The following is a 14,598-nucleotide window of genomic DNA, read 5'->3' as shown; positions in this document are numbered from 1 at the left end:
ACACTGTGGCACTCCATTAATCACTTCTTTCCAAGATGATGGAGAACCATTGGTGAACACCCTTTGGGTTCAGTCACTTAACGAATTGCAGATCCACCTAATAGTAGCATTGCCTAACCCACATTTGACAAGTTTTCTTGCAAGAAGTTTCATGGGGGACTTTGTTGAAGGCCTTACTGAAAGCAAAATGTGCCACATCCACAGCAATTCCCTGCATCTACCAAGCTTGTAACTCTATTGAAAAAAGAGATAAAATTAGTCTGGTATGATTTTTTTTTTGAGAAACCAATCTGGACTTTTAATCATTTCAATTGAAACTGTATCCCAGAAAAAAAAATATTTGTGTTCTTTACATGTGGCTAGTTTCAGGATAATACAAACAATGGAAGTTGAGCTATATTTCAATTTGAAAAATATTGGGTTAATTTAAACCAGGGGTCCCCAAACAAAGGCCCGGGGTCCGGATTCGGCCCTCCAAGGTCATTTACCTGGCCCTCACCCTCAGTTTTATAATATAATATTTTTATATCAGTTTTAATAATATAATTATTAATAGTATATACTCCCCTAGGGGAGTGGCGGCATATAAGTTTGAAAAATAAATAAATAAATAAATAATCTTATGTTATATAATATAATACTAATAGTAATACCATATAATAATATTAATTATATGTTATATATTACATTTTATATAATAGTATAGTGGTATAGTTCAATATAGTAATATATAATGCTAATATTGTGTTATGCTAATAATATAATATATTGTATGTACATACAGCTGCTCTGAGTCCCCTTCGGAGTGAGAAGGGTGGGATATAAATGTAGTAAATAAATGCAGTAAATAAATAATTAATTTTAGACTTAGGCTCAGCCAAAGTCCGACATGACTTGAAGGCACACAACAACAACAACAATCCTAATTAACTTGACTATCTCATTGGCCAGTAGCAGGCCCACACTTTCCATTGAAATCCTAATAGGTTTATGTTGGTTAAAATTGTTTTCATTTTTAAATATGGTATTGTTCTTTCGTTATTGTTGTTGTTGCACTACAAATAAGACATGTGCAGTATGCATAGGAATTTGTTTGTATTTTTTTCCAAATGATAATTCGGCCCCTCAACAGTCTGAAAGATTGTGGACTGGCCCTCTGCTTTAAAAGTTTGGGGACCCCTGATTTAAACTGATGTAAGAATGAAAAGTTCCCATGAAATTCTTAGGGGTGAAGTAAATGTCATGTGGATCTCCAAAATAAAATTGGTTTGCACAAGAACAAAATGTGGATTTTCAGAGACTTTTCTCTCCTTTCTAAATGAGCCAAGAGCTATATCGCAGATATAGAGAAATGGATGCCGAAGGTCGGGGAGCTAAGTATTACGCTGCCTCTGTGGAATTATAGACAAAAATGCTTTTACCTTCTGTACACAGTTTTAGAAAAAGCAACCCAATATTTACTTCTATACCTGAGGGTTTATACTATTTCACAATACCTTTTTTGCTGTGGCAAATTCATAGAAGAGTCTTTTTATTCACAAAGTTTTGATTCAGACTATGTTTTCCCTTGAACATTTTTGGTTCTTATCCCCTCCCTCCCCCCGTTTTTCCCAGGCTCATTTTTATTTGTTTTTCTGTTCTCTGTGGTATATATTTGTCTCCTGTGGTATCTTTCTGCTTTCCCTCATAAACCAAGCAGACCAAAATTGAACCTGCCATGGACTAATGAAGATAAGAATGTATGGCTGAGGAGACTAAATAGTTTTCCCCCACAAGGAGATTTTATCACATTTTTCATTTCGGAATAGCTCTGATAGATACTAACACTCTTAAAATCTGGAAATTAATTAGATACACACCTCTTTTTATGAGCCTGTTAGAATTAATAATACTTGCTTGGGCTTATGAAATTAATGAGGCTCAGTCATTTTATTGATCAGGTGAAAACAACTACAGCAATGGAATACAAGAATTCATACAGATATATTTGTCTGGAAAGTAGCTCAGGCATTATTATAGTCTGATCTTCATTTACGGATGGAAAAAAATTCTACTCAATGTTCATATCCAGCTGTTTCTTGAAGATTTTTTCCATTAAAAATCAATATATATATATATATATATATATATATATATATATATAATCTATATATATAAAAGGGTAATGAAATTTTGGGCTAGGACAAAACAGCAAAACTACACACCCCAGAAACACTAAACTTGGCAGCACAACCCCTCATCCATGCCTCTACATTCATACAACAAAAAGAAAAGAAAAATAAAGTCCTAATTAGAGGGAGAGGAATAATTGTTTTTATCCAATTGCTGCCAGTTAGAAGGCTAAGCTCTGCCCACTTGGTCTCCTAGCAACCCACTCAGCCCAGGGGACAGGCAGAGTTAGGCCTCACTTAGGCCTCTTTCACACTGCCTATAAAATACAGATTGTCAGATTTTAACTGGATTATATGGCAATGTAGACTCAAGGCCCTTCCACACAGCTATATAACCCATTTATAATCTTATATTATCTGCTTTGTACTGGATTATCTGGACTCCACACTGCCATATAATCCACTTCAGTGTGCATTTTATACAGCTGTGAAGAAGGGGCCTCATATAATCCAGTTCTAAGCAGATAATATAAGATTGTAACTATAATATGTAATAATTACTGTGATATAATAATACAGAACAATATAATCTCTAAAATCAGGACAGTAAATAAAGAGCAACATCCTGAAAGCATAAGCCACAGCAACGCGTAGCCGGGCAAAGCTAGTCATTTGTAAATGAAATATTGGAAGTCAGGGCCATCTACTAAAATTGGCTGTCGGTAGGTTTAGCTTGTCAAAAATAAAATAAAAGGACTTCACACAACACATTTTTTTTCGTGTCAGGAGCAACTTGAGTTGCTTCTGGAGTGAAAGAATTGGCCGTCTGTGAGGACGTTGCCCAGGGGATGCCCGGATATTTTTGATGTTTTTACCATCCTTGTGGGAGGCTTCTCTCATGTCCCCACATAATACATAATACATTTATTGAAGTCAATCCTAGAAGTTGTGATCATGAAAGTTTGGGTTTGGAAGGTGAGGAAGGACAGGTACCTATGTCCCACTTGATAGAACTTTATAGTATCTCATCCCACTCCGATATTTGTCAAGGATGCTAATTGCAGGAGCTCCATTATGGACCTAATCTGATAACTAGACAATGCTACTCAGAGGTGGGTTGGTAATTGATTAACTGTCAAACCAAAGGTGAATTTTGAAGGCAAAAAGTTCAAAACTTTCTGAAACTTTCGAATCTTGTACCCTGTTAATGGTGGATGTGCATGCGCATGAAGGAAAACATTATTGTCAATGGGGAAACTTGAGGGGCTTCTCTCTCCCTCATTTTTGAGCTATCCTAATGAAACTTGCTACAGTGATAGAACACATTTACCACTGTTAGCTCACCAAATCTAAGAACATTTAACTTATCCATAGATTTTTGGTGAATTTTCAAAGTTTTTATAAAAAAACATTTTTAATAATAACAAAAATCTGTTCCTGGTTTGAAAGTGTTATTTCCTATTTCATTGGGTTGTCTTTACTTTGAAAGTCACTGTTCTACTTCAGAAACTTTGTTTTTGTGGCTGAAACTTTGTTAAATTGGTGGAGAGAGACTCAACAAACTATCATGTGCTATTTTTATAGGATGATGTCCCTTGTGCAAAGACAAAGTTTTTGCAGTGTAATAAAGTTTTGCCATGTTTTTATGACAGAACCAATTAGGACATGATATTTATCAACCATGAACAAAAATCATAGCACACCATCAAATCACTCCTGACAGATGGCGATCAACCTCTGAATAAGGAAATCTGTTCCTGGTTTGAAAGTGTTATTTCCTGTTTCATTGGGTTTTCTGGGGCTGAGTGTGTGTGACTTGCCCAAGATCACCCAGTGGGTTTCCGTGGCTGAATGGGGAATCAAGCCACAATCATAGTCCAACTCTCAAAGCACTACACTACACCATGCTGTCTCAAAATGGCCCGCTGCTAGCCAGGAGGGAAAATGCTCAGGACTTGGTTTCTTTCTATGGGGCTGTTATTAAGCCCAGATGCTAGCCACTGGAGAGAAAACGCTCTTCCCTTTCTGCCAAGACTCAGCACTGACTGGACAAGGAGGCAAGCCCAGGGTAGGCTGCTCCTCCCTGCAAACAAAATTTGGTTGAATTAAAATGGGCGCCAATGCTTCAATTGGAAGGTTAACTCAGAATCGCCAAACCACCTCAGAACCCCGTTTGGAACTGAAAATAGATACGATTTTATTGCAATTAACTATTATTCCGAGGAATTCACCCATGCCTAGATACTACACTAAGATAGAAAAATGAACTGACAAGCTCCGACTCTCCTAGGTTTCAGGAAAGCCGTGAAGACATGGTTATGTACTCAAGCGTTTGAGGAGTAACATCTGAGGTTGACATGACGTGAATCAATGCGCATGCGAAGGTGTTAGTGGACAAATTTAACTATATATGCATTTTAAATTTTATAATTCATGGTTTAATAGAATTTCATTAGAGTTTTAATTAATGCGGTACTGTTTTATTGTTTATGGATTCTATTACTGTTTTATTGAATGTATTTTGGGCAATATACTTGTCGACTGTTGTACGCCGCCGGGTAAAAGTGATGCAAATAAATAAATAAATAAAGAGCCCACGTGAAATGGATTTCAGAGTCTTAGTAAAACATGAGCTGAATATGAGTCAGTAGTGTGATGTGGCAGCTTAAAAAGCCAATGTGATTCTAGACTTAGTAGCACAATGTCTCAATTTAGGAACGTCATAGTCTCATTCTTTTCTACTTTAGTCAAACCTCATCTGTAAAACCGTGTCCAGTTCTGGACATCTCAATTCAAGAAGGATATTGACAAGCTGTAACTTGACCAAAGAAAGGTGACCAAAATGATCAAAAGTCTGGAAGCTAAGCCCCACGAGGAGCAACTTAAAAAGCTGAATGTGTTTAATTAGAAGAAGAGATGGCTGAGAGGGGACATGATAGCCATTGTACATTCCACCATGGCAGGGTTTGGATTGGATGGCTTTTGTGCATACAGTTACGTACCTATCGGAAGTTTCCATCAAGGTTTGAATACTCCTTATTGGGAGTATCCTGAAATAGAATGATGCTGGCTAGGATCCTACTCAGAAATTCTTCTGACTTAAGTATTTGGCTGTGATTGATCTCTCCTTAAATCTTTATGATTGGGACCAAATATTTGCAATGAGAGTTTAATCAAAGCTTTCTGAAATGACTGAGGAATCAAGGTATGACTAGAGAGAAAAAGCCATACAGCAATTTTTTCCAAAACATTGTTTTCTAAAAAGAAACGAGAGAGAGAAAAAGAAGCATGGGAGGGGGAGAGGCGGGCAGACAGACAGACTGAGAAAGAGAGAAGGAAAGAGACCGGGACAATGTTGACACCATGGCATCAGAACAAAAGTAACTGTCCAATTTATATTCCAAGTGTTGTATTAAGGACCTTGATTCTTTTTACAAAAACACAGTGGTTCTCATAGATCACCCACAGATTGCATTTGATCATGAAGCCAGCAAAGACGAGGATTTCACTTTCTTATTGGTCACTGTGTTCTCTCATTTTCTTACTATTTCAGAGATTAATAGTTCTTTGAAATACCTTGAAAGAAGCTCTGCTTTGTTGGAGGATTTTTATAAATATTACATTACTTGTGAGTTACAGTTATGTGTTCTGTTATTTTATTCACAGCCATACTTCCTTCCCAGTATTTGCCTGTGCAAGATAGTTTTACAAATTGTGCAGCCCAGCAGTTGTTTCTTACTTTCAAATGTTTGCTAATGATTACTTCAAGGATTAGGTTTCCAACACTGCATTTGTCTTCATTTGGGAGAGTCTTTGATTGTTTCTATGGATTGAATATGATTTTGCTTTGCAGGGGGTAGAAGCAAAAATGAAATGCAGATTCCTCAAGGCCTCTCGGTTTAGTCAGAAATACGCAACTTCTCGATACTTCTGGAAAAACTCCACGGTTCGATTCAGACAAAATGGAAAAGCATGTACATGGTTCACAGAAGAGAATACCTGAGGATGAAAAAGTAACCTACAGCTGATGGTAAATTATTAGATTTTAAAGTGGGAATTTTAAATATATGCAAATGGAGAAGCAGTTATGTATATCTATATTTGAAATCCACAATGGAGATACCGTATGTATTCATGTACACATTGAGGAAAAGTTTGGGGGCAAAATTATGGATTTGATATGACTTGTTGATAAATAGAGGGTCATTTCTTGGAAAGAATACCAATACTTCCTTAAGGGACTAGACATCTCTGGCCACTGGCCATTTCCCCACCCAGGTATTTGAAAAGGTCTGAAGCAGTGCCATGGTGGAGAAAGTAAAAGAGGTTGTTGCTTCCTTTAAGTCATCCTGGATTGGTCTAAGTTCTTGCCTTTTGCCACTTTAATCACAGTAATTTCTGATCAAAGTTAAGGTACAGTGCTCACAAAAAAAATTACTCACATAGATCCATTGATAAGCTGATTTTGGATTTTTGCGGTTGATGTTTTGACTACAATTTCTAGACTTATCTCTATCTGATCTCTATCTCTTTACTTTGATTTTATTGGCTTGCCTCATTTGAAAGGAAACAAAGAGCAGAGAGAATGGCTTTGCCTCATATCCTATGCTAAGTTATGGTAAATGGGGTTATTCCAAAAGGAGCCTAACAGCAAGGAGAAAATTCACACACGCTCAATCAGACTGAAGGCCCAGTTAGCTCTGGATGTTTTCCCCTTCACCAATCCTTTTCCCCTCCCTCCACCAATAAGGACTGGCCAGGTATTCCTTGTAACCTTACTCAAGCAGATCACAAAGGCAATAGCCTCATGCTAGTTGCCTCTTTCTAGTATCTGTCACACAGGTATTTTGCTGTAGCACATGAGAATCCGTTAAGTTGTCATTGAGCCCCCAGTGGCACAGTGGGTTAAACCACTGAGCTGCTGACTGAAAGGTTGGTGGTTTGAATCCAGGGAGTGGGGCGAGCTCCCACTGGTAACCCCAGCTTCTGCCAACCTAGCAGTTTGAAAGCATTCAAATGTGAATAGATTAAGGAAGGTAATGGCACTCCATGCAGTCATGCCGGCCACATTATCTTGAAGGTGTCTATGGACAATGCCGGCTCTTCAGCTTAGAAATGGAGATGAGCATCTACCCCCAGAGTTGGGCACGACTAGGCTTAATGTCAGGGGAAAAGCTTTACCTTTACCTATGTGAGTAGTGGATAGGTGGGCAAACATAACTATACAGTCCCTGGATCACAAGCATCCCATTTAGAACTGACTCACAGTTAAGAACGGGAGTGAGACAACAGGAAGTGAGAGAAATCTTCCCTTTGGAAGGGAAGTTCACTTCTGAAAGACACAAGGAGAAGGTGTCTCCACAGACACTTTAGCAATAATCTTTGGTTCCAAATCAAGCTATTTTTTTAATTCAATTATCATAGGGACAGAAAGTGAGGTGAAATCTTCTGAACAGGGGCACAAACAACCAAACAAATGTCTCAGGGGTGTTAACCCTTCCCTATATATAAAAATACCTGACCCAACTTACATACAAATTCAAATTAAGAACAAATGTACAGAACCATTTTTGTAACTTGGGGACTGCCTGTATACATACCCAAAAAGAAAGTAACTCGGCAGTGCCTAACAATCCTACCATATTTTTGTACACAGGCAGGAATGAACGGAATCTATATCTGTTCCCTGACACTAACTGCATTGAAACCAGCATTAAATCTGCAAAGAAAGAAAAATACTTCAGACATTTGCTTGCTTGTTTGAGCCTTTTTTCTATGAAAATGTTGTCTTTTGTCTGGCTTGTTTCCTTTCTTAGCATTTCATCCAGCCCTGCAGAAGAGAATTATGTTGTTTCAGCTGGTACTATTTTAAGAAGTCTCGTCGTGGTACATTCTGCAGTAACTTCAAACAAATGGCCAGCATGAGTTAGCTGGGGAAGGGGGGCCAATGAATGGAAGAATGTCAGCCACTCTGTGCTGTTTCAAGCAATAATAATGACAATAAAAATAAGTCCATGGTCTCATTTGCTTCTCCAAAGCCGCAATAAATCCTATGTAAATAGCAACCACCATAGTTTTTCTTCACATAAAGTATTAATTATATTTTGTGCAAAAATACCAGAAATCTGGTTTACATCCAGCTCAAAATACATATGGCCTTCTGAGCCATTGACGAGGAAATCTGCCCAGCTTGGCTTTTCGAAATTGGCAAATTTATTCAGAAGAAAGGTCACTGATTTAAGATGCCCAGATGTAAAATAGCATCTCAGCAAGAAATTGTACACAGTTTGGGGTGACAGAAAATGCTTTAAAACTTTGCACTTTCCCCATAAAATAGTGCTCTATTATTCAAAAGTTGAACACAGAGATGGGAATTTTGGGAGTTAGGAACCCAACCGGACCCACAGAGGACCCAAGAGTTGAATTTTGACCCAAAATTCCCACAATTACATTTATGTATATTGGGAAAATTTAACTATGGGTGTTTTTCTTTCTTTCTCTAGACCAGAAATGTCTTGGTCATTTCCAGATTTATCCTGTTGCATATAGAAGACTCTGGTGCTGTCAGGACTAAAGTCGAAATAAGGTACTTGAGCAACTAGAATGAGCTGTTATTTGTTTGAAAGAACAAAATATGAAACATTTTTCATGTGGCGCAGGGGGGAGAACAAGCCAGCTGCAACCAGCTGCAATGAATCACTCTGACCATGGGGGTCATGAGTTCGAGGCCTGCTCGGAGCCTATGTTTGTCTTGTCTTTGTTCTATGTTAAAAGGCATTGAATGTTTGCTTATATGTGTAATGTGATCCGCCCTGAGTCCCCTTCGGGATGAGAAGGGCGGAATATAAATGCTGTAAATAAATTTTTAAAAGTTTTAAAAAGGGGGAGAGTTCCATTAGAAACCAAAGAAAGCATAACTCGGTGTGATTTACAATGTCTTGCAGGAACCCATTGTAGTTCCACTCCAAAGTGCACATAACTGGAACAGGAAGAGCAGCACTCCTGCTATGTTGAGAATACATACCTGACCATCGTGGTATAAAGATGCTGTGGTGAGGGTTATTTTGATGGTCTTCATGGTCAGAGACAAGGGGACTTTGTGTGTAGTTTGAAGCACCAGCACATGGCATGTGATGGGGCAGGATTTTAAAGTTGGACCCCCACTCATATGCCTCTTTGGATCATTGTGACATGACCATTCTCCCAGCTTCAATGCAGTGTGTGTTATCTGGTTGCTTTGGGGCTCAATAGAAATTGTCCTACCGTTACCTTTTGCTTATCCCATACTGCATCAGGATGATTGACATAGGCCAATGATGGGCAACCTTTTGCGCTTGGTGTGTCAAAATTCGCCAAAAAACCTAGCATGTCAAAATTACCAGATATTTTTCTTTTGATGAGATTAGGAAAATTGCAGGTAAATGAGCATAATAATTAGAAGAATGATGAAACTTTTCCCTAGGACAAAGATGGCCCAGATCCAGGAATCTATAGGCCAATCCCTCCAGTAATGTTAACACATACAGTAGAGCAGGGGTCCCCAAACTAAGGCCCGGGGGCCGGATGCGGCCCTCCAAGGTCATTTACCTGGCCCCTGCCCTCAGTTTTATAATATAATATTTTATATCAGTTTTAATAATATAATATATTGTATATACATATAATATTGATAATAATATTATGTTATACAATATAATACTAATAACAATACCATATAATAATATTAATTATATGTTATATATTACATATAATATTACAGTATAGTGGTATAGTTCAATATAGTAATATATAATGCTAATATTGTGCTATGCTAATAATATAATATATTGTTTGTACATACAGCTGCTATGAGTCCCCTTCGGGGTGAGAAGGGTAGGATATAAATGTAGTAAATAAATGCAGTAAAAAAATAATTAATGTTAGACTTAGGCTCGACCAAAGTCTGAAATGACTTGACACAACAACAATCCTAATTAACTTGACTATCTCATTGGCCAGTAGCAGGCCCACACTTTCCATTGAAATCCTGATAGGTTTATGTTGGTTAAAATTATTTTCATTTTTTAATATTGTATTGTTCTTTCATTGTTGTTATTGTTGCACTACAAAGAGGACATGTGCAGTATGCATAGGAATGTGTTTGTATTTTTTTTCAAATGATAATTCGGCCCCTCAACAGTCTGAAGGATTGTGGACTGGCCCCCTGCTTCAAAAGTTTGAGGACCCCTGCAATAGAGTCTCACTTATCCAACACTCACTTATCTAACATTCTGGATTATCCAACACATTTTTGTAGTCAATGTTTTCAATACATCGTGATATTTTGGTGCTAAATTCGTAAATACGGTAGTTACTACATAGCATTACTGCGTATTGAACTACTTTTTCTGTCAAATATGTTGTATAACATGATGTTTTGGTGCTTAATTTGTAAAATCATAACCTAATTTGATGTTTTATAGGCTTTTCCTTAATCCCTCCTTATTATCCAACATATTCACTTATCCAATGTTCTGCTGGCCTGTTTATGTTGGATAAGTGAGACTCTACTGTATATTCCAATCTCTGAAAATTAGGTAAGGTCATATGTAAAAAGCAAAGCAAATAAATCTTGATTCCCCTCCATCATTTTACAGACACACCAGCTAAACCAGAGGTGTTAAAGACAGGAAAAATGGAAACAGAAACAGTGGCAATAAAGAAACAAAATTTTGGAGGAAACACTCAGCTGCAATTGATCTGAGACTTTTGCATCTGGTTGATCCATATGTTATTTTATTCACTAAGGATTGTATGCTTTAGAGCAATGATGGGCAACCTTTTGCGCTTGGTGTGTCAAAATTCACCAAAAAAACCTAGCATGACTTGGGTGGTGTGTCACTTCGAGAAAAAACCCATAATTTCGCAATATATATAGTTTAAATAACAAAAATGTATAATTGTAATATATAACTGTAATCAATAAATCAAAAACTATTTACTACCATTATTTCCATGTACAACAATCTATGGTACCTTTTGCAGTTTCCATGCTGATTTCTCTCTATTCTAGTTTCAATGTAGTCATGAATAATGAATAATATAATAATAATATAATAGTACAATCTCTGAAAATTAGGGAAGGTCATATGTAAAAAGCAAAGCAAATAAATCTTGATTCCCCTCCATCATTTTACAAACACACCAGCTAACCCAGAGGTGTTAAAGACAGGAAAAATGGAAACAGAAACAGTGGCAATAAAGAAACAAAATTTTGGAGGAACCACTCAGCTGCAATTGATCTGAGACTTTTGCATCTGGTTGATCCATATGTTATTTTATTCACTAAGGATTGTATGATTTAGAGCAGGGGTCCCCAAACTAAGGCCCGGGGGCCGGATGTAGCCCATCGAAGCCATTTATCCGGCCCCCATGGCACAAGGGCAGAAGGGGGTTGGGCTAAATGACCCAAGGGGTCTCTTCTTCTCTTACAACCCTTATTATTATTATTATTATTATTATTATTATTATTATTATTATTATTATTATTAACATTGAGGCTGGTGTCAGGGGTGATTTGCTTGTGCTTTTGGCGCACAAAGGCAGAAGGGGGTTGGACTCAATGGCCCAAGGGATCTCTTCCAACCCTCTTTATTAATTATTATTATTGTTATTATTATTATTATTATTATTATTAACATTGAGGCTGGGTGGCCATCTGTTAGGGGTGCTTTGCTTGTGCTTTCGGTGCACAAAGACAGAAGGGGAATGGACTCAATGGCCCAAAGGGTCTCTTTCAACTCTCTTTTTTATTATTGTTGTTGTTGTTGTTGTTGTTGTTGTTATTGCTTGGTGGCCAACTATAGTTTGGCCCTCCAATGGTCCGAAGGATCGTGAACTGGCCCCCTGTTTTAAAAGTTTGGGGACCCCTGATTTAGAGCATGGGAAAAGTACTACAGTTAATGTCTCTCAACTTTAGATATTTTGCTTTAATTGAAACCGGATGGGTCCTAGATTTTAAAAGAAAGTTTTTTTTGCCTGTTTTCCCACTTAAACATACACGCATGTACACACACAGAACAACAAGCTTTTTGCTAAAATGAAGGACAAAACCGAATGGGTTATTTTCTTTTCCTTAGGAATGAGAAGAAAGCTCATTTGTGTATTTTGGCATTCAGTAGCCAAGGCAGAATTGCCATGTAAAATATCCATTGAAATGGGGCCGCCAACAATTCAGTCTGGCTCTCGGCTCCACTCTTTCTCCCACCGCAGGTCCCCCGCCTGCTTCTAAAACCTTATGACTGTCAGGCTAAACCTCCACCACCCCCACTTTTCGAATATGGCTTCAAGAATAGCCTGCTTGTGGAAGAAAGGCAGAAAGGGGCTCAATTTACCAATAGGAAGCCTGTTATCACGCAACAGCTGTTTGTAGTTAACGTCAAGCCATAGTTAAAGATTTTAAAGTCTGCTTTTTGTTTAGTTAGTCTGCAAATGGTCTGTAAGTATGTGGGTGGAAAGGGAAGGGGGCAAGTGAAGAGAGTTAACTCCTTACTGTAGGAAAATGAAAGACCAGAAGAGGAAGGTAAAGCTCCCCAGTAGACATAGCGGAGAAACTGATCCAGAATCCATGAATTGCCTGTGCTTTTTTTTTCCATGCTTGAAATTCGAGACTAATGAGAGGTGAACATTTCTAGAAGCAAATCAGAAGAAACGTTGCTAACACCATTCATATGTGCATGACGAATGTGCTGGGTTTTATTAAGCTTCAAATATGTGCAAACAAAGAACTCCAGAAACATTCTTTCCCTTCAGCTTTATATATGCTTTCTTTGTGCCGTTGCTTCAACATATGATTTACCAACAAACTGAAGTACAGTAGAGTCTCACTTATCCAACGGAAACGGGCCGGCAGAACGTTGGATAAGCGAATATGGTGGATAATAAGGAGAGATTAAGGGAAATCCTATTAAACATTTTAAAAATGTTGTTTGTAAAAAAGTAACAAAACATTTGTTACTTCGTTATAGTTACAAAAAAAATTAGGTCCATAATTTTTGAAACACCCTCAGAAACAATTCACTCCTTTCCCCAATTTTGTAATAAATATTGAAATATTTTTTTCATTGCTCACACAGCCCTACTAATTAATTTAATTCACTTGATTTTTCTTGATTAATTTTAGTACCTTCAGGTTTGTTGTATCCCCCATGTTATTAGCATTTTTGCATGTACAGTAGAGTCTCACTTATCCAAGCTAAACAGGCCAGCAGAATGTTGGATAAGTGAATATGTTGGATAATAAGGAGAGATTAAGGAAAAGCCTATTAAACATCAAATTAAGTTATGATTTTACAAATGAAGCACCAAAACATCATGTTTTACAACAAATTTGACAGAAAAAGTAGTTCAATACGCAGTAATGCTATGTAGTAACTACTGTATTTACGAATTTAGCACCAAAATATCACAATGTTTTGAAAACATTGACTACAAAAATGCGTTGGATAATCCAGAACGTTGGATAAGCGAGTGTTGGATAAGTGAGACTCTACTGTACTATTTTTACTACCTTCTTGCACAGAAATGGTGGGAATGGGATGAAGGAGATCTTTTGGCAATGCCTGTGTGTTAGGGATTTAATCCTGACAACTCCACAATGAGAAGATAAATGGCGAATCCAGAGCTTTGCATACTGCTGGTCAGTGTTTTAGTGGTCTGTTAAAAGATGTTTGAGATTATGAGAGAGAGGAAACTATTGTTGTAAGCAGAAAAAGTAGCTAACATAAGACAGAAACAGGGATAATGGGAAAGAAACATTTTATGTGGATCTGGGTCAGGCAAACTGCCAGGAAACAGCATGGCCTCCAAAGTTCAGTTGCGTATTCCTAATTCTAAGCAACTTGCCATTTTCATTTTTATTTTAAGAGGAGAAAACAAAACAGACACATAAGCACTTTCTGTATATTTGGAAGTAATTGAGTTCATCGAAAGTGGAAAACATGTTTTGAGCCAGAGGTTTGAGCATTCACTTGGACTCTTATCCTGAAAAGAACAATTGAACTATAATTTTCCGGAAAAGATCATAATCAGGACATCATAATCAGCAGGACATATAAGAAAGGAAACAAAACAAATGTGAAAACTCTAATGTTTTTTTAGAGTTTCAGGAGCAGAAGCTCTAAGAGAGGTTGGAATACTGCACTCCAGAAAATAGAGCTGAGGTACCAAGAAACACAATGAAAAGGGATGTCTGAAAGCATAGTGCTGAGGTTGAAAGCAAAAAAAAAACTGACTAAGCTATTCACCAAGTCCATGGAAATAAATCCAGAGGTGGAATCATATTACAGGCGAGGTCAGATGCTAGCTATGTTGAAAGGATTTCAGGAATGCTAGGAAACGTTGAGGGATGGCCATCTGTCGGGGGTGCTTTGTATGCGATTTCCTGCTTCTTGGCAGGGGGTTGGACTGGATGGCCCATGAGGTCTCTTCCAACTCTACTATTCTATGA

This window comes from Anolis carolinensis, unplaced genomic scaffold (assembly GCF_035594765.1).
Source record: "Anolis carolinensis isolate JA03-04 unplaced genomic scaffold, rAnoCar3.1.pri scaffold_9, whole genome shotgun sequence".
NCBI lineage: Eukaryota > Metazoa > Chordata > Lepidosauria > Squamata > Dactyloidae > Anolis > Anolis carolinensis.
This window is presented reverse-complemented; position numbering follows the sequence as displayed.